The sequence below is a fragment of the Bubalus bubalis genome, chromosome 16 (assembly GCF_019923935.1).
Source record: "Bubalus bubalis isolate 160015118507 breed Murrah chromosome 16, NDDB_SH_1, whole genome shotgun sequence".
In the NCBI taxonomy this organism is placed as follows: domain Eukaryota; kingdom Metazoa; phylum Chordata; class Mammalia; order Artiodactyla; family Bovidae; genus Bubalus; species Bubalus bubalis.
This window is the reverse complement of record NC_059172.1, coordinates 31,624,567-31,649,350: the sequence shown is the minus strand read 5'-3', so window position 1 is coordinate 31,649,350 and position 24,784 is coordinate 31,624,567. Positions and strand designations below refer to the sequence as shown.

General features: G+C 37.7%; 1 protein-coding gene and 1 pseudogene across 3 annotated transcripts in view; both read right to left on the bottom strand.

The window, feature by feature from the left end:
- Positions 1–24,784, bottom strand: part of RAB6A (RAB6A, member RAS oncogene family) — a 92,027-nt gene that overhangs the window by 61,546 nt on the left and 5,697 nt on the right. The window lies entirely within an intron of this gene.
- On the bottom strand, positions 5,685–8,277 carry LOC102402659 (annotated as a pseudogene).

Genomic DNA, 24,784 nt, shown 5'->3' with positions numbered 1-24,784 from the left:
GGGTGAAGGAGGAAGAGTGAAAGAGCCAGCTTAAAACTAAATATGAAAAAAAACACGGTCCCATTACTTCATGGCAAATAGAGGGGAAAAGGTGGAAGTAGTGACAGATTTCCTCTTCTTGGGCTCTAAAATCACTGCAGATGGTGACTGCAGCCATTAAATTGGAAGACGTTTGTTTCTTGGCAGGAAAGCTATGACAAACCTAGATAGTGTGTTGAAAAGCAGAGACATTACTCTGCCGATAAAGGTCCGTATGGTCAAGGCTATGGTCTTCCCAGTGGTCACATATAGTTGTGAGAGCTGGACCGTAGAGAAGGCCAAGCACTGAAGAACTGATGCCTTTGAACTGCGGTGATGGAGAAGACTTCTGAAAGTCCCTTGGACGGCAAGACCAAACCTGTCAATCTTAAGGGAAATCAACCCTGCATACTCGATGAAAGGATTAATGCTGAAGCTGAAACTCCCAGTATTTTGGTCATCTGATGCAAACACCTGACTAAATGGAAAAGTCCCTGATGCTGGCAAAGATTGAGGGCAGAAGAAGAGGTCGTCAGAGGATGAGATGGCTGGATGCCATCACCGATGCAATGGACATGAACTTGGCAAACTTTGGGAGATGGTGAGGGATACAGAGAGACCTGGCATGCTGCAGTCCATGGGGTTGCAAAGAGTCAGAAATGACCGGGAGACTGAACAACAAAAAATGTAATATTCAAATGTCCCATTCTGATACATGTATTTTCAAGTAATCTCTAAAAAGACTACAATGGCATTCAAAATGCTGCCTCAATGCCACCTCCAGAAACAGAAATTCTAGCCCAATTCCAACATTTATAACAATGTGTCTGAAATCAAACCATTGGCAAAGCATTATTTATACTCTCTTGTAGTTCACCAAAGACTAGGCATTGATAAGTTCTTACTGGGATTCCTATTTTATTTTACTGTAACAATCACTGAAGAACAATTTAGGTATGAAATCTAATTCAAATGGTGTCCCTGTTCAAATTAAGTAGGGAAGACAGAAAAAACTATTGCAGTGTGATTAAAAAGTAGAAGTATGTACAGAATGTTGTGGGTGGGAGTAGTCTTACACAATGAGGCTGAAAGACCAGGAAAAACCTCTGAGAGAAAACCTTTAAAGCCAAGGTGGAAAACAGATTAGCTAGGAGAGAGAGAAGATGGCATCTCATGACCTTAACAAGCATTATGAACTACCCTATACTAGAGAGCTTACTTGTGGAGCTTCATTTAATTTTCCAATCTTATCTGGAATGCATCTAAAAAGAATTAAATATGCAACTCCATTTCTATAGAAGTACCTGAATTCTTCAAAAACAAATCAGAAAAGAGCATTTGCAATAAGCCATATATAGGATATAACTCTTAAATTACAGGCTGATGAGATTTTACTTCTAATATTGAACCTATGGCAACCTCAAAAGTCTGAGTGAGTGAATAAGCAGTTTAGGGGAAATAATTTCTGAGTTGGAATTCCAGTTCTGTCTTTTTAAAAGAAATTGAAATACAATTCACATATCATAAAATTCACCCCTCTAAAGTACAAACTTCAATAGTTTTTAATATATTCGCAAAGTTGTACAACCATCACCACTAATTCCAGAACATTTTCATCACTCCAAAAGAGAAATTCCATACCCATTAGCAGTCACTCCACAAAACCCTAGTCCTAGCAACCGTTAATCTACTTTCTATCTCTATGGATTTGCCTATTCTCTAGCCCACTTTTTTACCAGCTACGTAACCTACACAGTTTACTTAATCTTTCTGTGCCCCAGTTTCATTTGTAAAATAAGTATAATAACAACTCCTATATCACAGGGTGGTTATTAATATGGACAAAAAGTATGCTCAGTGAGTATAAACAATTATTAGGAAGCATTTTAGAAGACAGTTTTCTTCATAATGATTTAAGATTTCAACACAAGGATGAGGATAATTCTAGATGAATCCAGAATCCAGTTATCCTCTAACTGAAAATAAATACTGGTCTATCAGGCCTCTAACTGAAAATAAATACTGGTCTATCAGGCAACCCTGAACAAATGTCAGTGATTTGAAACACAAAATATATTTTCTACCCTCAGTGAAGCTGAAAAAGAGATTTATAAACAAGATATCTAGAAAGACACAAAATGTTTGGAAATAAACTAATACACTAATAACTAATTTCCATGAAGAAATCACAAGGGAATTTTAAAATAATCTCAACTAAATGATAATGAAAATGCTATATGTTATGCACGATTCATAAAAGTCAAATGTTTATAACCTCATGAATGAATAAACAAAGTGTGATATATCCATATAATAGAGTATTATTCAATCATAAAAAGGAAAGAAGTCCTCATACATGCCACAAAGAAGATCAATCTACAAAGCACTATGCTAAGTGAAAGAAGCCAGTCACAAAAGACCACATATGACTCCATTTATATCAACAAGAATAGGCAAATACATAGAGACAGGAAGTGGTTGCTTAAGGATTGGAGAAGGTAGGGGAATTGGGTGATGATAGTCAATGGATGCAAAGATTCTTCTGGAGGTGATGGAAATGTTCTAAAACTGTTTATGGTGGGACTTCCCTGGTGGTCCAGTGGTCAAGAATCTTCGTGCCAATGAAGGGGATATGGGTTTGATCCCTGATTGGAGAATTAAGATTCCACATGCCATGGCGTAAGTAAGCCCATGTGCCACAGCTACTGAGGCCACAGTGCAACTACTGAAGCCCTAAAGCCCATACAACTGCAACTAGAGGAGCTACTGCAACGAAATGCTCTCACATCGCAACTAGAGAGTAGCCCCACTCGTCAAAACAGAAACCCCACATGCAGCAAGGAAGATCCTGTGGGCCACAATGAAAACCCACCATAGCCAATATAAATTTTAAAAAGTGCTTATGGTGATGGCTGCACAACTTTGTGAATATACTAAAAACTATACAAACTGTACACTTCAAATGCATGAATTCTGCTTTCATAAATTTCCAGTAGAATTTATTGCAGAATTTATTTCCAGTAGAATTTATTATCATGTTTTCCTTTTAATTTTATATTGGACTGCAGCCATGAAATTAAAAGACGCTTACTCCTTGGAAGGAAAGTTATGACCAACCTAGATAGCATATTCAAAAGCAGAGACATTACTTTGCCAACAAAGGTCCGTCTAGTCAAGGCTATGGTTTTTCCTGTGGTCATGTATGGATGTGAGAGTTGGACTGTGAAGAAGGCTGAGCTCCGAAGAATTGATGCTTTTGAACTGTGGTGTTGGAGAAGACTCTTGAGAGTCCCTTGGACTGCAAGGAGATCCAACCAGTCCATTCTGAAGGAGATCAGCCCTGGGATTTCTTTGGAAGGAATGATGCTAAAGCTGAAACTCCAGTACTTTGGCCACCTCATGGGAAGAGTTGACTCATTGGAAAAGACTCATGCTGGGAGGGATTGGGGGCAAGAGGAGAAGGAGACGACAGAGGATGAGATGGCTGGATGGCATCACTGACTCGATGGACGTGAGTCTGAGTGAACTCCAGGAGTTGGTGATGGACAGGGAGGCCTGGCATGCTGCGATTCATGGGGTCGCAAAGAGTTGGACACGACTAAGTGACTGATCTGATCTGATCTGATAGTTAATTGACACTGTTGAGTTAGTTTCAGGTGTACAGCAGAGTGATTCAGTTATACATATACTTGTACCTATTCTTTTTCAAATTCTTTTCCCATTTAGGTTATTACAGACTATTGAGCAGAGTTCCTTGTGCTATACATAGTACATCCTTGTTATTGGTGGTGGTTGTTCAGTCACTAAGTCATGTCCAATTTTTTTGACCCCGTGAACTTCAGCACACCAGGCTTCTCTGTTCTTAGCTATCTCCCAGAGTTGGCTCAAACTCATGTCCATTGAGTTGGTGATGCCATCCAACCATCTCATCCTCTCCTCCTGCCTTCAATCATTCCCAGCATCAGGGTCCTTTCCAATGTGTTGGCTCTTTGGATCAGATGGCCAAAGTATTGGAGCTTCAGCATCAGTCCCTCCAATGAATTTTCAGGGTTGATTTCCTTTAGGATTGACTGGTTTGATCTCCTTGCAGTTTAAGGGACTGTCAAGAGTCTTCTCCAGCACCACAGTTCGAAAGCATCAGTTCTTCGGTGTTCAGTCTTCTTCATGGTCCAACTCTCATATCAGTACATAACGACTGGAAAAGCCATAGTTTTGACTGTATGGACCTTTGTCCGCAAAGTGGTGTCTCTTTTGTAAAACGCTGTCAAGCTTTGTCATAGCTTTCCTTCCAAGGAACAAGTGTCTTTTAATTTGATGGCCATAGTCACCATCCTCAATGATTTTGGAGCCCAAGAAAATAAAATCTGCCACTGTGTCTGTCTTTCCCATCTATTTGCCATGAAGTGACAGGACCAGATGCCATGATCTTAGTTTTTTGGATGTTGAGTTTTAAGTCAGCTTTTTTACTCTCCTCTTTTACCTTCATCAAGAGGTTCTTTAGTTCCTTTAGAGATTCTTTAGTTCCTCTTCACTTTCTGCCATTAGGGTGATAACATCTGCATATCTGAGGTTGGTTATCTATTTTAAATACAGTAGTATGTACATGTCCATTCTAAACTCCTAATTTATCCACTCACCCACCCTTCCCTCCTCCCCCCTTCACCGCCCCCCCAACCCTGTAACCTTAAGTTCCTTCTCAAGTCTGTGAGTCTCTTTCTGTTTTGATTAAGTTGACTTGTATCATTATGGAGACTAATTCCTTGTTGGTCACATCATTTGCAAATATTTTCTTCCATTCTGTGGGTTGTCTTTTCGTTTTATGTTCTCTTTTTCTGTGCAAAAGTTTTTGAGTTTAATTAGATCCTTTTTGTTTATTTTTATTTCAATTACTCTAGGAGAAAAACTGAAAAAGATATTTCTGCAATTTAAGGAGTGTTGTGCATATATTTTCTTCAAGGGTTTTATAGTATCTGGTTTTACACTTAGGCCTTTACTCCACTTTATTTTTGCTTATGGTATTAAAGAATGTCTTTTTTTTTTTGTTTTTAAACATGTAGCAGTACAGAGTGTTTCTTCAATTTGTCCTTCTGATCTTTTATTGTTAGTGTATAGAAATCCAATGGAGGTCTTCCCCGGTAGCCAATGTAGGAGACAGGGGTGCCCTGGTCTGGGAAGATTCCACATGCTGCAGAGCAACTAAGCCCATGTGCCACAACTACTGAAGCCCATGTGTCCTAGAGCCAGTGCTCTGCAATGAGAAGCCATCACAATGAGAAGACCAAGCACAACTAGAGAGTAACCCCTGCTCCATCGAAACTAGAGAAATCTGTCCCACACGCAGCAACAAAGACCCAGCACAGCTGAAAATAAATTAGTTTAAAAAAATGCAACAGATTTCTGTGTGTTTATTCACTTCACCAAATTCACTGATGAGCTCTTGCAGTTTTCTGTAGCATCTTTAGGATCTTCTGTGTATAGTATTTCATCTGCAAACAGTGACAGTTTCACTTCTTTTCCAAATTGGATTCCCTTTCTTTTTCTTCTCTGATTGCCGAAGCTAGGACTTCCAAACCTATGTTGAATAGAAGAGATGAGAGTGGACATCCTTGTCTTGTTTCTGATCTTAGAGGAACCGTTTTTCAGCTTTTCACTGTTGACTATAATGTTAGCTGTGGGTTTGTCATATATGGCCTTTATTATATGAGATATGTTCCCTCTATACCCCACCCTGTAGAGTTGTTATCATAAATGGGTGTTGAATTTGTCAAAAGCTTTTTCTGTAACTACTGAGATAACCATATGGTTTTTTCTTCAATTTGTTGATGTGGTATATTACACTGGTTGATTTGCTGATACTGAAAAGGCCTTGCATCCCTGAGAGAAATCCCACTTGATCACGATGTATGATCCTTTCAATGTATTGCTGGATTTGGTTTGCTAGTATTTTGTTGAAGTTTTGCATCTATGTTCATTAGTGATATTGGTGATGGTTGCAAAACTCTCGAATATACTAAAAACTATGGAATTGTACACTTTAAATGAGTGAACTGTATGGTATATGATTTAAAAAAATTTTTTTAATTTCCTCTAGAATTTATTACAGCTACCATGTTATGAAAACAAAAGCAGATCATTCTCAATGTGCCGAATTCATTAATGAAGTAAAAGTATTTAATCCCAATCACATAAAAAGATAATTCTAACTCTACCTTTAAATTGAATCAATGAATAATTATCTCTTTGGAAACTACATACCTAGTATCATATTATACCAAAGATAAGGCTGCTGTCCTCACAGAATATACGGATCATTGGTAATCAACCATTAAACTAGTGAATGTCACAATGTATTGGGAAATATTGGAAAATTAACAAATTTATCTGGATACTGTTTATCTTGCCCTTCTGACAGACTTATAGATCTAGATGAGATTAGTTTCGAAAGGGGGTCTTGTTTAGTCCAAAAAATTCATCAGAGACTAAGGGCTTCCCAGGTGGCTCAGTGATAAAGAATCTGCCTGCCAATGCAGGAGACAGGGATTCTATCCCCTGGGTTGGGAAGATTCCCTGGAGGAGGGAACAGCAACTCACTCCAGTATTCCTGCCTGAAAAATTCCATGGACAGAGGAACCTGGTGGGCTGCAGTTCATGGGGTCACAAAGAGTCAGACACAACTGAGTGACTGAACATGCATGCAGAGGCTAAAGAACCTTAATCCGAAGAAGTAGGCTTGGAAATCGAGCAGTCCTATTTTGATGTTTTAGTCGAAATTATGGAATTACTGATCAAGTATCAAGAATTTCCTACTATGATGGTACTTTGATGAGAGACAGAGAGCATAAAGAATACTGCCAGTATTAAATAAACTGCACTCCAATGCCTATAATCTCTAAAGATAAATCTTTTTAACATTAGAAAACTCACTGAGTCAAATGAATGATAATTAAAGAAAATGTAGTGTACATAAAACTGAAGTAAGAAACCTCTAATTACATAGGAAATCTATGAAAGGATCAATCATTTTAAGAGAATTATTTTTCCACTAGCCCCACTGCTATGAATATCATCTTCATGAGGCTAGGCCACTTTTTCCAATGGATACTGAGGACCCATTACTGATCTTAACTAATCAGTTTCCATTTTGGCTTGAAGGACTGCTGCAAAATGCTGAAATTCCTCCTTGGTAGATGAATACAGAGCAACTCCTATTACGCTAGATTCCTTTGCCATGATGTCCCATGGGTTTACTTCAAAGGACCTCTGCTGCCAACAACTATTACTTGTCTTCCATGTGACAAAAGATTCAAATCATTGCTAAGATTTACATTAGCTAACATTTCAATAATCACATCAACTTCTTTTCAGATTTCCTAATTTTATCAACTTAATTAGCTTTTTTGTGATTAAATACTTCATGGGGTCCATTTTGCTAAACAATGTTTTGTCCTTCAGAATCAGCTGTGCACAAAACCTTTAAGCCATAAGCTCTAGCAATGTGGTACACTGCCTACCCAACTTCTCCACCAGCCCCATAACCTGAATACTTCCTCCAGCTTTCACATGGGTACTGTGGAGCAGAGCTCAGTAAGCAGTAAAATACAGGAGCTCCTTGTTTAAAGTCTAGTTTTTCTGGCAGTGTGTAAACAAGTTTGACTGCCTGCCAGACCATACTTTGCCTAGCCCCCCGAAATGTGCTGGTAGTGAAAACTCTTGTCAGCTTTCTTGAAAGCAAATACATGTCCTCCAACAGCTTCTATTATCCCAACTAAAACTAAACCAGGAGTATAAGATAGAAGTGGTTTTCTACTTTAAGCACCAAAGTAAATGTGTTCACCAGGTTTACATCACATGCTTGGACTTTGATTAGAACCTGATGGTCTTGCAGAATGATCTTGCTGAATCTGACTGGAGTTACAGCACTTTTGATCCACCAAATTTAAAAACTAACAGCTCTCATCAACCTCTCTCCAGTCAACATGATGACCTAACCTAGGTATCAGTTCTAGAGGGGGAAAATCTGAGAGAGTTCCTTCAGATTCCACGGGAAAGCAGGGCTGTGTGGTATACAATTTTATCTCAATAAAGCTGTGCTTAAAAATCTATGATGGTGATTACTGTACAAGGTGAATATACTGGATGTGAGAGTTGGACCACAAAGAAGTCTGAGCACCGAAGAATTGATGCTTTTGAACTGTGGTGTTGGAGAAGTGAGAGTCCCTTGGATTGCAAGGAGATCCAATCAGTCAATCCTAAAGAAAATCAGCCCTCAATACTCCTTGGAAAGACTGTTGCAGAAGTTAAAGTTCCAATACTTTGGCCACCTGATCCGAAGAGCTGACAGGCTGGAAAAGATCCTGATACTGGGCAAGACTGAAGGCAAAAAGAGAAGGGGGTGGCAGAGGATGAGATCATTATATAGTAGCACCAACTCAATGGACATGAATCTGAGCAACCTCTGGGGGATAGTAACAGTCAAGGACAACTTGTATAAATAGAAATAAGTTAAAATGGTAAATTTTGCTATGTATAATAATTTTAATATTGGAACACCAAAGATAACTAAAAAAAAGGCACTGATTAGTTATCAGTGCTAAAGATTACTAAAGATTAGAGAACTAATTATTGGGCCTCCAGAAAACCAAAGGATACTAACTTAAGAGAGAACTTCTGTAAGTTAACTTCTATAAAGTAATTCTTTACATAATACATTCTTCGAGAATACTTAGGATTCAAAGAATATAAGACTAATGTTTGCATAAAAAGAGAAGTCTCAGTTATTCTACAACATATATAAATGAACATTTATCAACTGCTTCAAACCTTGTCAGTTATATTGGCCGGTAACACTGAAAGAGACAAGATATTTAAATTTTCTAACTTTTCCCCACAAAAATAAACCACTATAAAAGATTAATGTGCTATGATAATACAAGTTTAAATCAGATGCTATGATTTTAGTAACAGAGTTAAGCATAAAAATACAACAAACCACAACACTATCTGTAGTCCATCATGGTAACAAAGACACCTGAAAAAGGTACCTAGGGACCACAGCAAAAAAGCTCAGCTGAAAGCAAAACTCACTGCAATATCATACCCAGGATGTCTCACCTAGGTGATGCAATTTTACAGCAAAACAGAAAATCAATTAAACCAAGCCAATACTACACCCATGTAGCAAACCTAATCAACAACACTGAAGTTCAATAAAGCTAGTAACCTTTCTCTAAGGACCAAAATTGAATAAAGATATTGTTTCCCCTAAAGTTTTTAAAAGAAGAAAACTACAACTACACTTGTACAATCACATTAAAAAAAACAGGGAGAATGAATTTAGTAGTATAAATTAATTGCTAAAATAAGTAATTTCACAATATGGCTCAAAAGTTGTTTTTAATAAAGATTTTTTATTTCTTTACAATAATATTTATGTTAAAGGCATTATATCTATGATATGAATTTCCAGGCTGATGAAATGGAGATATCCTAAGTAAAAACAAAAAATAGTTAATTACACAAGAAGACGGAAAAGATATTCATATACAGGTAAAGACTCACTGATGAATAAAACATAAACAAATATATTAATTCTTGGATGGCTACTATTTCTCACTTCATTCCAAAACTACCAACTGCTAGGAAACAAGGAGGCTGGAGAATGAGATTGAAAACCAAATAAGAGTAAGGCCTTGAAGACATGAGAAGTTTACGATGCACTGAGACACACATATGCACCCATACAAGAGTCAACAAGAAAGCACTGTGCAAAGTAAGTGTCCATTCTCTACGCTGCCAGAGTTTGTTGTTATGTTGTGCTCAGTCACTCAATCATGTCCGACTCTCTGTGACCCCATGGACTGTAGCCCACCAGGCTCCTGTGTCCATGGAATTTTCCATGCAAGAATACTGGATTAAGTTTGCTTTTCCCCCTCCAGGGGATCTTCCTGACGCAGGGATAAAACCCACGTCTCCTGCACTGGCAAGTGGATTCTTTACCACTGCGCCACCTTGGAGGCCCACTGCCAGAGGTATCATTCATCAATTTATAAACATTCTAATGCTCCCCAGTATCCATAAGCTAAAGATCCTTAGCAGGCACTCAAACTGGAGATTAGCCTTTCTACTGTCATCTCCTACCCCTGCCAAACATAAAAAACACCTGACAGTGATGGAAGGCTATTAGTTAGTCTTCTTGCATAACATGTTCCTTTGAGCCTCTGAGATTTTGCTCATGTAACCTAATTTTGTGGAACTTTTCTTTCTGGTTACATTATGAACTTATGAATTCAATATCAGATACAGTTCTGCCTGGAGGAGAGAAAAACTAAATTACCTCTCAAGATTACTCTCAGCTGAATCCGGTGGCCAAATGGCTAGGATTTTGGGCTTTCACTGCTGTGGTCCAGGTTCAATCCCTGGTCACGGAACTGAGACTGTGCAAGTTGCGTGGTGCAGTGGAAAAAAAAAAAATTACTTTCAGCCTAAGATTGTATTTCAAAAAGTATTTTAGATGGCAGCAAGGCTTTTAACTTATTCTCACAACAGAGTCAACATCCATCTATGAATGTATCTTAAGGATAAAATGAGCTGAATTAATTTTAAAAGATACATGCATCCCAATGTTCATACCAGACTATTTACAACAGTCAAGACATGGAAGCAAGCTAAATGTCCATCAACAGAGGAATAGATAAAGAAGATGCGGTGTATATATACAATGAAATACTACTCAGTCATCAAAAAGAATGAAAAATGCCATTTGTAGCAACATGGAAGGACCTAGAGATTATCATTCTAAGTGAAATAAGTCACAAAGAGGAAGACAAATACCAAATGATATCACCTATACATAGAATCTAAAATATGATACAAATGAACCTATTTACAAAACAGAGACTTACAGACTTAGAAAACAAACATGGCTATCAAAGGGAAAAGAAGGTGGGGGAGGGATAAATTAGGAGTCTGAGATTAGCAGATACAAACTACTATATAGAAAATAAAGAGGCTCTATTTATAGCACAGGGAACTATATTCAATATCCTATAATAAATTATAGTGGAAAAGAATATGAAAAAGAATATATGTATATATACACACTTACATATACATATATATCTAAAACTGATTCACTTTGCTGTATACCAGAAACTAACACAAATCAATTATACTTCAATAAAAAAAATTATTTTAAAAAGATGAGCTAGAAAAAAATCTGCATCCTCAAAGAACAGTTGAGTGGAAAGTTCAAAATTCTAGCGTAAGTTTTACATTAGCTTTACTTGAGAACTTTTAAAGTCTAATTGTAGAAATTTAAGGTAGTTCAGACGGTAAAGCGTCTGCCTACAATGCGGGAGACCTGGGTTCAATCCCTGGGTCGGGAAGATCCCCTGGAGAAGGAAATGACAACCCACTCCAGTATTTTTGCCTGGAAAATCCCGTGGATTGAGGAGCCTGGTAGTATACAGTCCATGGAGTTGCAAACAGTTGGACACGACTGAGCAACTTCACTAAAGGTAAGCAAGGGCTTCCCTGGTGACTCAGACTGTAAAGAATCCACCTGCAACGCGGGAGACCTGGGTTCGATCCCTGAGTTGTGAAGATCCCCTGGGAGGAGGGCATGGCAACCCACACTAGTATTCTTGCCTGGAGAATACCCATGGACAGAGGAGCCTGGAGGCTCCAGTCCACGGGGTCACAAACAGTCGGGACACAACTGAGTGACCACGCACCCACACACAAGGTAAGGAAAAGCAAGATCCACTTTTTATAGTGGGAGAAAACTAGAAAAAATGGCAATATAAGAAACATCTCAAATTACCTTATTTATGCATTGTTTACCATTTTACTTTTCCCAATTTATAAATGATAAGCTGCAGAATAGGGACCTTGTCTATCTTGATCACAGCTACACTCATAGTTTTGGTACCTGCCTGTATGAAATGAAATAATGAAAGAAACCACCAAGTAGGCAGCATTCACTAAGGTTGTCAAGAGTCTGCATTTTTGGCAAGTTAAAATAGATATAGCTCACAGGGACACACATCATAAAACTGAATAAACAGGTTTTAGAACCAGAAGGCCAAATTTACTAATCAATGTAATAAACAGCTTTCATAAGGATGGGAATATTCAGGTCAATATGACTAGCAAATTTTCTCATTCAAGCTGACACTTATGATTTATATGCTTTTCTACATGTTGCACTTCAATAAAAAGGTTTCCTTGTAAAATAAAAATCTAATCGTTGCCTGAAATGGTAACATGGGGTTTTATACACACACACACTTAAAGTACACATTGTAAGTCAAGTCAGAAGGAAGAATGGTAAGTAGAGTTAGAGTGCCAAGGTCCTTGAATTGTCCAGAAGGGTAAAGGAATCACTTACCTGTAGACTTGCAAGTCATGGCTGTGTGCCACAACTTCTAGGGTAATCACTTAATAGCAAGAAAAAAAAAAAAAAAAAAACGTATAACATCCCAACTAATAAAGAATATGGAACAATTTTTTTAAAGACTAAAAATCCAAATAATACAAGAGAAAACAGAAAAACTCAGGACAAAAAAAAGCACATTAAAATGATGGTAGATTTATTTTTAATCCAAATATATAATTATATTAAATGTAAATGTACTAGATTTCCCTGGTGGCTCAATGGTAAAGAATCTGCCTGCCAGTGCAGGAGACACAGGTTCGATCCCTGATCCAGGGAAGATCCCACATGCTGCAGAGCAACTAAGCCCATGTACCACAACTATTGGGTCTGTGCTCTAGAGGTCAGGAACCTCAACTACTGATCCCATGTGCCACAAACACTGAAGCCCAAGCTCCTTGTAGCCTGTGCTCTGCAACAAGAGAAACCACTGCAATGAGAAACCCCCACCCTGCAACTAGAGATTAATCCCCGCTTGCATCAACTACAGAAAAGCCCATGCAGCAATGAAGACCTAGCACAGCCAAAAATACATAAATAAATATTTTTTAAAAATGTAAATGTACTAATGTTCCAATTTTAAAAACAATTACCAGACTAGACAAACACAAAACCTAACTAGATGACTACTAAGACACATCTGAAACATAAGAATACAAAAATGATGAATGTAAAAAGACAGAGGGACATTCCTGACAGTCCCACAGTTAAGACTCTGCATCCACATATGGATGGCTAACAGACACATGAAAAGATGCTCAATGTTAGGAAAATGCAAATCAAAGCTACAATGAGGCATCATCTCACACCAGTCAGAATGGGCATCATCAAAAAGTCTACAAACGGTAAATGCTAGACAGGGTGTGGAGAAAAGGGAACCCTCCTGCACTGTTGGTGGGAATGCAACAGCCATTATAGGGAACAGTATGGAGATTCTTTAAAAAACTAGGGGAAAAAAAAAAAAAAAAAAAAAAACTACCATATGACCCAGCAATTGCACTGCTGGGTATATACCCTCAGGAAACCATAACTGAAAAGACACATGTACTCCAATGTTCACTGCAGCACTATTTACAATAGCTAGGACACAGAAGCAACCTAGATGTCCACTGGCAGATGAATGGATAAAGAAGTTGTGGTACATATACAAAGGACTATTAGTCAGCTATAAAAAGGAATGCATTTGAGTCTGTTTTAATAAAGTGGATGAACCTAGAGTCTGTTACACAGAATGAGTAAGTCAGAAAGAAACAAGCATCATGTATTAACATATATACATGGAATCCAGAAAGGTGGAACTGATGATCCTATTTGCAGGGCAGCTTCCCAGGTGATGCTGCTGGTAAAGAACCCACCTGCCAATGCAGGAAATATGAGGCAGGTTCGATCCTGGTTGGTGAAGATCCCCTGGAGTAGGAAATGGCAACCACTCCAGTATTCCTGCCTGGAGAATCCCATGGACAGAGGTGCCTTGTGGGCTATAGTCCATAGGGTAGCAAAGAGTAGCACATGACTGAAGCGACTTAGCACACAAAGGAGATGCAGATATGAAGAACAGACTTTTGTAAGAATGGGGGAGGGAGAGGGCAGGATGACTTGAGTAGTATTAAAACATATACATTGTTGTTGTTCAGTTGCTAGGTCATCTCCCGTTCCGACTCTTTGTGATCCCATGGACTATAGCGTGTCAGGCTTCCCTGTTCTTCACTATCTCCTGGAGTTGGCTCAAACTCCTGTCCACTGAATCACTGACGCTATCCAACCATCTCATCCTCGGCTGCCCCCTTCTCCTCCTACTCTCAATTTTTCCCAGCATCAGGGTCTTTCCCAATGAGTTGACTCTTCACATCAGGTGGCCAAAGTATTGGAGCTTCAGTTTCAGCATCAGTCCTTCCAATGAATCAGGGTTGATTTCCTTTAGGACTGACTAGTTTGAGCTCCTTGCTGTCCAAGGGACTCAAGAGTCTTCTCCAGCACCATGGTTAGAAAGCATCAATTTCACACTCAGCCTTCTTGATGGTCCAACTCTCACATCCACAAATGACCACTGGAGAAACCATAGCTTTGACTACACGGACCTCTGTCGGCAAAGTGGTGTCTCTGCTTTTGAATAGGCTGTCTAGCTTTGTCATAGCTTTCCTTCCAAGGAGCAAGCACCTTTTCATTTCATGGCTGCAGACACTGTCCGTAGTGATTTTGGAGCCCAAGAAAATAAAATCTGCCTCAGTTTCCACTTTTTCTCCTTCTGTTTGCCATGAAGTGATGGGACCAGATGCCATGATCTTAGTTTTTGAATGCTGAGTTTTAAGCCAGCTTTTTCACTCTCCTCTTTCACCATCAAGAGGCTCTTTAGTTCCTCTTCACTTTCTGCCATAAGGGTGGTATCATCTGCATATCTAAAGTTGCTAATATTTCTCCACGCAATCTTTGATTACAGCTTGTGACACATATATATTACCATATGTAAAACAGCCAGTGGGAATTTGCTGTATGATGCAGGGAACCCAAAGCCAGTGTTATGTTACAACCTAGAGGGGTGGAATGGGGAGGGAGGTGGGAGAGAGATTTAAGAGGGAGTGTGTGTGCTAAGCCACTTCAATTGTGTTCAACTCTTTGCAACTCTATGGACATAGATCACCAGGCTCCTCTTCCACGGAATTCTCTAGTCAAGAATAGTGGAGTGGGTTGTCATGCTCGTCTCCAGAAATCTTCCCAATGCAGGGATTGAACCCATATCTTTTGCATCTCCTATACTGGCAGGCAGGTTCTTCACCACTAGTGCCACCTGGGGAAGCCCTTAAGAGGGAGGGAACATGGGTACACCCATGGCTGATTCATGCTGATGTATGGCAAAAAGCATCACAATATTGTAAAGTAATTATCCTCCAATCAAACCTATACTAACATCAGAGTTAAGTATATTAGTATGTGCTCATTCACTCAGTCATGTCCGACTTTTGCAACACCATGGACTGTACCCCACTAGGCTCCTATGTCCATGGGATGTCCCAGGAAGAATACTGGAGTGGGTTGCAATTTCCTCCTCCAGGGGATATTCCCAATACAGGGATCAAACCCACATCTCCTGCAATGGCAGGTGGATAACATCAAAGTAAACTTAAGGGCAAAAAGCATTACTAGAAATAGTGGAACACCTGATGATGATAAAAGGTTCAAGTCACCAAGACTATAACAACAATTCCAAATTTGTGCACACCTAATATCAAAGGCTCAAAAACACAAGTTAAAAATGGAAAAACTACAAGGATAAATATAGAGAGACACAATCATGAGAAATTTTAACATATCTCTCTCAATAACAGAACAGACAAAAACTGAATAAAGACACAGAATATTTGAACCACTTGATTAACAAAACTGATCCAGTGATCATATATTGAATTCTGCACCTAATATATACACATTCTCTTCAATCACACAGGGAATACTTATTAAAACTGACATAACATATGGACCATAAATAAAGTCTCAAGAAAATTAAAAACACTGAAAATATATCTCTGACCACAGTACAATTAGATATCAAAAATATAAAGAAAATTATAAAAAATAATTCCCCAAGTGTTTGAAAATAGCAACCTCTAAATAACCAATGAGTCAAAAGAGAAATCAGAAATTAGAAAGCATTTTGTACTGAATAACAAAAATGCTGCATAACAAATCTCCAAAACAGTACTACAATAGTATCTAAAGGGAATTTTATACAATTATACACACACACTTATATACAGCATATATTAGGAAAACAATGACAACAAAAAAAACCCAGAGCTATATATTTCTCTCTTAGGAAGATGGAAAACATCAGCAAATAAACCAAAGAAACCATAAGAAAGGAAATAAAAAGCAGAAATAAGACAGAAAACACATGACTAAGAATCAGCAAGGCTGGTCAATAGTTTTCTGGAGAAAAAAAAAACAACATTAAATTTATATGTGCTCAGTTGCATCCAACTCTGTGACCCCATGAACTGTAGCCCGCTGGGCTCCTCTGTCCATGGGATTTTTCCCAAGCAAGAATTCTGGAGTGAGTTGCCATTTCCTTCTCCAGAATTAAACTTATAAACCTTTAGTAAACCTTACCAAGGAATGAAAGGTACAGATAGTGAGTATTAGAAATAATGAAGCATGACTACAGACAGATCCTGCAGACATTAGAACATGAATAACTTGTGCTAATAAGTTTGAAACATTAGATGAAATGTACACAGTCCTAGAAAAATAAGAAAAAATAAGAAAGAAAAGAAAATCTTAAATCTTACTAAAAAATTGAAGCTCTACTTAAAAAAATTTTCCCATGGTTGCAAAAGTCCAGAATTGCCAAGCCACTCTTAAGTAAAAAGAATAAGGTGGGAGGATTTGCTCTCTGGTAAATCAATAATTTTTATATTAAGTTATGAGTAGGTTTTGTATTATTGCAATGTAGACAAAGCAATGATCAGAACAGAAATTCCAGAAACAGACTGTTTGTAAAATGAATTTACAGACAGACATTCATTAAAAAATTGACATGGCAGAGCACTGAGGAAATGTTTTAAAATATATGATGTTGGGATAATTACACATCCATATTGAAAAAAATTAAACCTGACATCTATGTGATAGTACACATAAATATCAATTTCAAGTGGATTATAAACCTAAATGTGAAAGGCAAAACAAAACACAAAAAGCAAAGCAAAATTTATAAAGTATTATATGGGAAGCTATCTCCATTACTCACACTACGGAAAAACTACTTAAAATGGGACACAAAACTCATATTTTTATAGACTGATACATCTATCTAATTAAAGCTAACATTTTCTATGAAAAAGTTGTCATTAAGAGTGAAAAACGCAAGCAAGCGTAAGTTGGTCTATTTAGAAGAAAAAATTACACGTTTTGTTTTTCTTTATGGAGAATAAAGGACACATGTTTTGAAGGAGAATGAAGCAACAGTTTAAGACTATCACAGTGTCTCTGTCACTGACTTAAAGTTTTTCTTTAAACTGTGAGTATAGTCTCTTTGATGTACACCTTAACTTTTCTGTCCATGGCAGAATTTAACCAAATAGTTTTGATTTGGAAAAATACTTCTGATAATACAATAAAGTAATCAAAACTAAAAACCCAAAGAAAAAAGCAAAGCTCAAAACTACCCTCCTTACAACTCTATTAAAACACATTTCCAGCATACTAATTTTTTTTTAAGTTACAAGAAATAAGAAAACTAAAGGCTCTGCTCTCATGGGGTTTAAAACTGCCAATAAACATACCTTACAATATAGGTATATATTATTTAGGTGTGGAGGATAAATTCTTTAGTATTTTAGTTCAACTAGTTTTTGTTTTGTTTTAAAGACAGAATCTCCAAATAGTAGATCAGGATCTGGTCAAGCACTGAAGTTGTTATGTCTTCCTCATACAGACAGCACCCCAAAATTTCAGAGAAAGAGTATAGTCTACTTAGGTGGCTCTTTTACATTGTCTAAAGACATATTTTAGTCCTCTTTGAAATATTCCTACCCACTAATGATCACAAGATTTCCAGAAACTAGAATAGCTCCTTTAAAAAAAAAAATAGCTCCTTTTCACATAAGTATTAAACATATCTAATTTTAAAACAGCATTTCTTCTGTATTTGCATTTCTTCTGTATTCATTCAGAGCTCTTCGGCTAAGCTTACTTCTCCAAAACAGTTTTCAAAATCCCTACTGGTACATTTATTACATGCCTTCCCTGGTGGCTCAGCAGTAAAGAAACCGCCTGCAATGCAGGAGATGTGGGTTTGATCCCTGGGTCAGGAAGATCCTCTGGAGAAGGAAATGGCGACTGCTCCAGTAGTCTTGCCTGGGAAATCCCATGGACAGAGGAGCCTGGAGGGCTACAGTCCATGCGGTCGAAACAGAGTCGGACACAACTTAGTGACTACACAACATTCATTATATCCTCCCATATAAAAACAATTTAAATGATCATTTCAAACACTAACCAATCTCATACTGAACACTGTGGCTATTCATTTTTTGTTCAACAGTATTTTTAGCATTTGTACCTAACACTCCTGTGCAACCATACATACAAAACTTCATATAGCATTATACTCTAATACCTTTTTTTCTATCCCACTCCCAACCCATGTCATGTAATTTATTTTATATTATATAAATAAATTTATCCAGTCCATCACCAGAAGGTCTGATAAAATGAAGCTTATATTGAGGTAAGACCAACTAAAACTAACAAATAAGAACATTTAATTATCAACAAATATGGTTCTGCAGAACACAAAATAGAATGTTAAGCATTGTAGTTATACTTCTGGTTCTGTCTGAGCACGCCTAACTCTCCCAAGAAATCATTTCTCTGTTCAAAAAAGCAAGTATCTTCAGGTGATTTCATAACCCACTCTTCATGCTTCTACAACCTTTTCAGTCAGGAAATTCTTCCATATATATGACTTAAATTCACATGTTTTAGCTTAAGCCTTTCTCCTATTGTTCAGATCTTAGAACTGAAAATTAATAAGCCATTATCTTTTCTGTAAGATATTACAAATTCAAAGACTTTTTTTCAGTTGTACTTTTGCTTCTTGAGGTGACTAAACAATTCTCATTTGAATATCACATTTTAACTCCATGATTAAATAAACCTATAATGTTCCTTGAGTATAAGCAACATTTTGAAGTGATTTTGATAATTCAGTATTAGCCAGTAACAATCAACAAAGCAAATTTTATCAAAGCCACTGAATTTTAAAACTAATTTGTTTATCTTACTATCTACTTAACAGTTTAAGTGACATGTATTAAAAATTGTCATATAAATTACAAAATTCCAGTACAGCAAAATACCTGAGAAACACTTAAATTTATGTAACAGACTTAGTTCATATAGTTCAGCTTTCCACAGATGATTACAGTTTTTTCACTCTTATTGTTTCCGGAACACCAAAGTATCCTGTACTTTCTGCACAAATTTCACCTACACAAAATTTATCAAGGAAGGGTAGTACAGATTTGTGTTTCAGTACTAGTAGAGCTCCAGAACCAGACTGCTGAGCGGAAACCCAAGTGTGGCCAGTTACTAAATTGTATACATTTGTATATATTGGGGTTAGCCAAGTAAAAGGTTCATTCTTTTTTCCCCATTAAGATGGCTCTAGTAGCACTCAGATATCTTTAACTTCATTCAAAACAAAATTAGATTCTATTGTGACAGATGTCATATCAGTGTACATTTTTTTAAAAAAATTATCAAAATTCATGAATTCTTGTGTAGTCATTTTGAAGATGGAAGAAAAAAGGATCATTTTCAGCATATTAAGCTTTATTATTTCAATCAAGGTAGAAACCAACTAAAACGCAAAAAAGACGCACAGTATATGAAGAAGGTACTGTGACTGATGGAACATGTCAAAAGTGGTCTGCAAAGCTTCATGCTGGAGATTTCTCAATAGATGATGCTCCACAGTTGGGTAGACCAATTGAAGTTGATAGCAATCAAAGCAAAGACATTAAATGAGAACAATCAATGTTATGCCATGTGGAATATAGCTGATATACTCAAAATATCTAAATCAAGCACTGAAAACCATGGGCTGAAAATCAGCTTGGTTTTGTTAATCACTTTGATGTTTGGGTTCCATATAAGTTCACTGTATTTCTGCATGCAAATCTCTATGAAAATGTTCTGTTTTTAAAACAAACTGTGACAGGCAATGAAAACTAGATACTGCGCAATCATGTGGAATGGAAGAGGTCGTGGAACAAGCAAAATGAACCACCACCAACCACACCAAAGGCTGGTCTTCATTCAAAGATGATGATGTTGTATGCTGCTGCTGCTGCTGCTAAGTCGCTTCAGTCGTGTCTGACTGCGCGACCCCATAGACGGCAGCCCACCAAGCTCCCGTCCCTGGGATTCTTCAGGCAAGAACACTGGAGTGGGTTGCCATTTCCTTCTCCAATGCGTGAAAGTGAAGTCGCTCAGTCGTGTCTGACTCTTAGCGACCCCATGGACTGCAGCCTGCTAGGTTCCTCTGTCCATGGGATTTTTCAGGCAAGAGTACTGGAGTGGGTTGCCAGTGCCTTCTCCGGATGATGTTGTATACACGGTGGTATTAGAAGGGAGTCCTCTATTACGAACTCCTGGAAAACCAAATGATTAATTCCAAGAACTGCTCCCAATTAGACCAAGTGAAAGCAGTACTTAAGGAAAAGCATCCAGAACTGGTCAACAGAAAACACACAATCTTCCATCAGGATAATGCAAGACTGCATGTTTCTCTGATGATACATGCTACAGCTTGGCTGGGAAGTTCTGATTCATCTGCCATATTCACCAGACACTGTACCTTCAGATGTCCATTTATTTCAGTCTTTATAAAGTTCTCTTAATGGAAAAACTCTCAACTCCCTGGAAGACTGTAAAAGGCACCTGGAACAGTTCTTTGCTCAAAAAAATAAAAAGTTTTGGGAAGATGGAATTATGAAGTTACCTTAAAAATGGTAGAAGGTAGTGGAACAAAACAGCAAATAGGCTGTTCAATAAAGTTCTTGGTGAAAATAAAAAATGTGTCTTTTATTTTTTAACTTAAAAGAAGGAAAGCAACTTCTTGGCCAACTCAACACTACTGAGAAAAGTTATTTGAACCTATCTGTGCCTCAATTTCCTCATGGTAAAATGAGAATAAATAGTGGTTAAGAATCCGCCTTGCAGTGCAGAGGAGGCAAGTTCAATCCCTCATGGGGGAACTAAGATCCCACATGCTGCAGAGCAACTAAGCCCAAGCACTCCAGAGGCCATGCCTTGCAACTAGAGGGCCCGCATGCTGCAACGATGGAACCTGCACGTCACAACTAGAGAGTCCACGCGCCACAACAAAAGATCCTGCATGATGCAACTAAGACCCGACACAGTCAAATAAACAAACATATAGAGAAAGAATATCAATCAGACTGAGACTGAAATAACCACTTAGATTGTTTTTACATAAAAGACTAAATACTACAGTAAATACATTGAAAACAAATGTACAATATTTTGGAGAGGAAAGTTTTAAGAATTTTGGAAGTACAAAAAGAATCCTCTATTTAAAACTAAACATACTCAGTCTTTCTGTGGAGAGGAACAAATTATTTTCAATTTCTGGAGGCTTTGTGAGGATTAAATCGGTAGGAATACGAAAGGGTGCTGACAGTAAATCCCTGCATGGAGCCTACAGAGAATCATCTATGCAGTCCACATTATATGGGTAGATTCTTTTCATTTTACATAGAGATTAAAATAAACTCTAAGAGCACATAATATATAAGGTGGTAGAGCAAAGATCATAGTTCAGTATCCCTAACTCTTGCCCTTCAACTTTTCCCCCACATCACATTAACTATAAAAATTTCATGGACCAAAGGAAATAAACATTCCATATTAAACAACTTGATAAACAAACATAAGAGGTTTGCAAATTAATAACTGCAATAGCCATCCAGTTTTGTTCTATTTACTTAATGTCAATATGCTGGTGCTTATGTCATCTTCTTAAAGAAAGAAAGACCTATTTACTCAGTTTCCTAATGACTGGCCAGATTCAATATTTTATGGTTGCCTATATGAAGGACATTATGCTAGACACCAAGTACAGAAATTTAAAAGATCTAAGATGGATTTTGTGCAGCCTTAAGAACTATCAGATTTAGAATGAAGTAACCATTTAGATTGTGTTTACATAAAAGACAGAATATTACAGTAAAAACTTTGAAAACAAATGCACAATATTCTAGAGAGGAAAGTTTTAAGAATTTTGGAAGTACAAAAGGAATGCTTTATCTAAAACTAAACGAACTCAGTCTTTTTGTGAAATGGAACTATAGATCAAAATATCTTTAGTCCAGAGGTGGCCTAAAATCTGTCTAAATCACATTCTCTATTTCCCTATTATAAACAACTTAACTCACCTTCTAATTTAAAGTACACATCTCCATTCAGCTCCAAGAAAGCTGGCAACCAAACTTATCCTCTCCAGCAGAACACTGGACAACTCTTCTTTAAGAAATGGGACTGGCAAAAAGACTTAAAAGAGCTAACATCAGAGACTTTCCCCCAAAAGATCAGGCAAACTGTCCTACAGAGATGCCCAATAAACCCACATAAGAGCTTAAAAGCAAATTTTGTGCTCAACTCTTAAAAATAGGCAGACAGTTAAGAATTACTAGTTCTCTGAGGACCACATCAAACAAGAAATTAAAAAACTAGAATAAAAAGTAAAAAGCAATTTACAAAAAACTGAGTAATGAGAAAGTCATATCCTTTTAATGTTCTCAAAATGACGAGATACAGCAGAAATTAACAAATGCTGAAAATCAATTACACTTCAATAAAAAAAAATTTAGTGACAAGAGAAGATGCTAGACTCAAAGATTCTACAGACAGAAACAATCAGAAAACAAAGAGCTCTTTGAAATTAAAATGATAGCACAAATAAAATGTAATAGAAGTTGAGAAAATCTTTTGAGAACTAAAACAGAAACAAATGAAAAAGGGACAAGATAAGATACAATTAGAGGATCAATCCACAAGGTCTAATAAGAATTCCAGAGTAAAAATGGAGAACAGAATATCACATTAGATAAGTCAAGAAATTTTCCTGAAACTAAACTTCTGTTTCCAATTTGAAAGGATTTATACCTATTACTCAGCACATAAAATGAAAACAAACACATTATCATGAACGATCAAAAGACTAAGAGTTATAATGGCAACACTAGACACTACAAGACAATATATTAATGTCTTCAAATTTCTGAAGAAAAAACACATCCAACCTAAAATTCTAACACCACCAAACTTCAGTGTAAGGGCTGTACAAACACATTTTCAGATACACAAGGTCTAAAAAAACTTTCTCCCATGTTCCTTTTTGGGATTTTCTCCAAGATGGCAGAGTAGAAGGACGTGTGCTCATCTTCTCCTGAGAGAACTTCTAAGAATCTGTATGCAGGTCAAGAAGCAACAATTAGAACTGGACATGGAACAACAGACTGGTGCCAAATTGGGAAAGGAGTACGTCAAAGTTGTATATTGTCACCCTGCTTATTTAACTTATATGCAGAGTACATCATGAGAAACACTGGGCTGGATGAAGCACAAGCTGGAATCAAGACTGCCGGGAGAAATATCAATAACCTCAGATATGCAGATGACACCACCCTTATGGCAGAAAGTGAAGAACTAAAGAGCCTCTTGATGAAAGTGAAAGTGGAGAGTGAAAAAGCTGGCCAAAGTATTGGAGTTTCAGCTTCAGCATCAGTCCTTCCAAAGAACACCCAGGACCGATCTCCTTTAGAATGGACTGGTTGGATCTCCTTGCAGTCCCAGGGACTCTCAAGAGTTCCATCTTCACCATTACCATTATTCAGTTCAGTTTAGTTCAGTCACTCAGTTGTGTCCGACTCTTTGCAACCCCATGGACTGGTTGGATTTCCTTGCAGTCCAAGGGACTCTCAAGAGTCTTCTCCAACACCACAGTTCAAAAGCATCAATTCTTCAGCCCTCAGCTTTCTTCACAGTCCAACTCTCACATCCATACATGACCACTGGAAAAACCATAGCCTTGACTAGACGGACCTTTGTTGGCAAAGTAATGTCTCTGCTTTTGAATATGCTATCTAGGTTGGTCATAACTTTCCTTCCAAGGAGTAAGCATCTTTTAATTTCATGGCTGCAGTCACCATCTGCAGTGATTTTGGAGCCCAGAAAAATAAAGTCTGACACTGTTTCCCCATCTATTTCCCATGAAGTGATGGGACCGGATGCCATGATCTTCGTTTTCTGAATTTTGAGCTTTAAGCCAACTTTTTCACTCTCCACTTTCACTTTCATCAAGAGGCTTTTGAGTTCCTCTTCACTTTCCGCCATAAGGGTGGTGTCATCTGCATATCTGAGGTTATTGCTGGTCCCATCAGTTCATGGCAAATAGATGGGAAAACAGTAACAGTGACAGTCATATTTACAACGTACCTTTCCCGAAACACCATACTCCTCTGTCACTTCTCTGTACCTTTTACTTATACCTTTCAAAGTAACTGCACTCATCACACTATACTGTGTGTGCATGTGTGTGTACTCAGTCATGTCTGACTCTTTGCGACCCCAAGAACTGTAGCCCACCACACTTCTCTATCCATGGGATTTTCCCAGCAAGAATACTAGAGCTGGTTACCGTTTCCTCCTCCAGGGGATCTTCCTGACCTAGGGAATCAAACCTGAATCTCCTGTGTCTCCTGCATGGCAAGTGGATTCTTTACCACTGAGCCATCTGGGAATCCCATT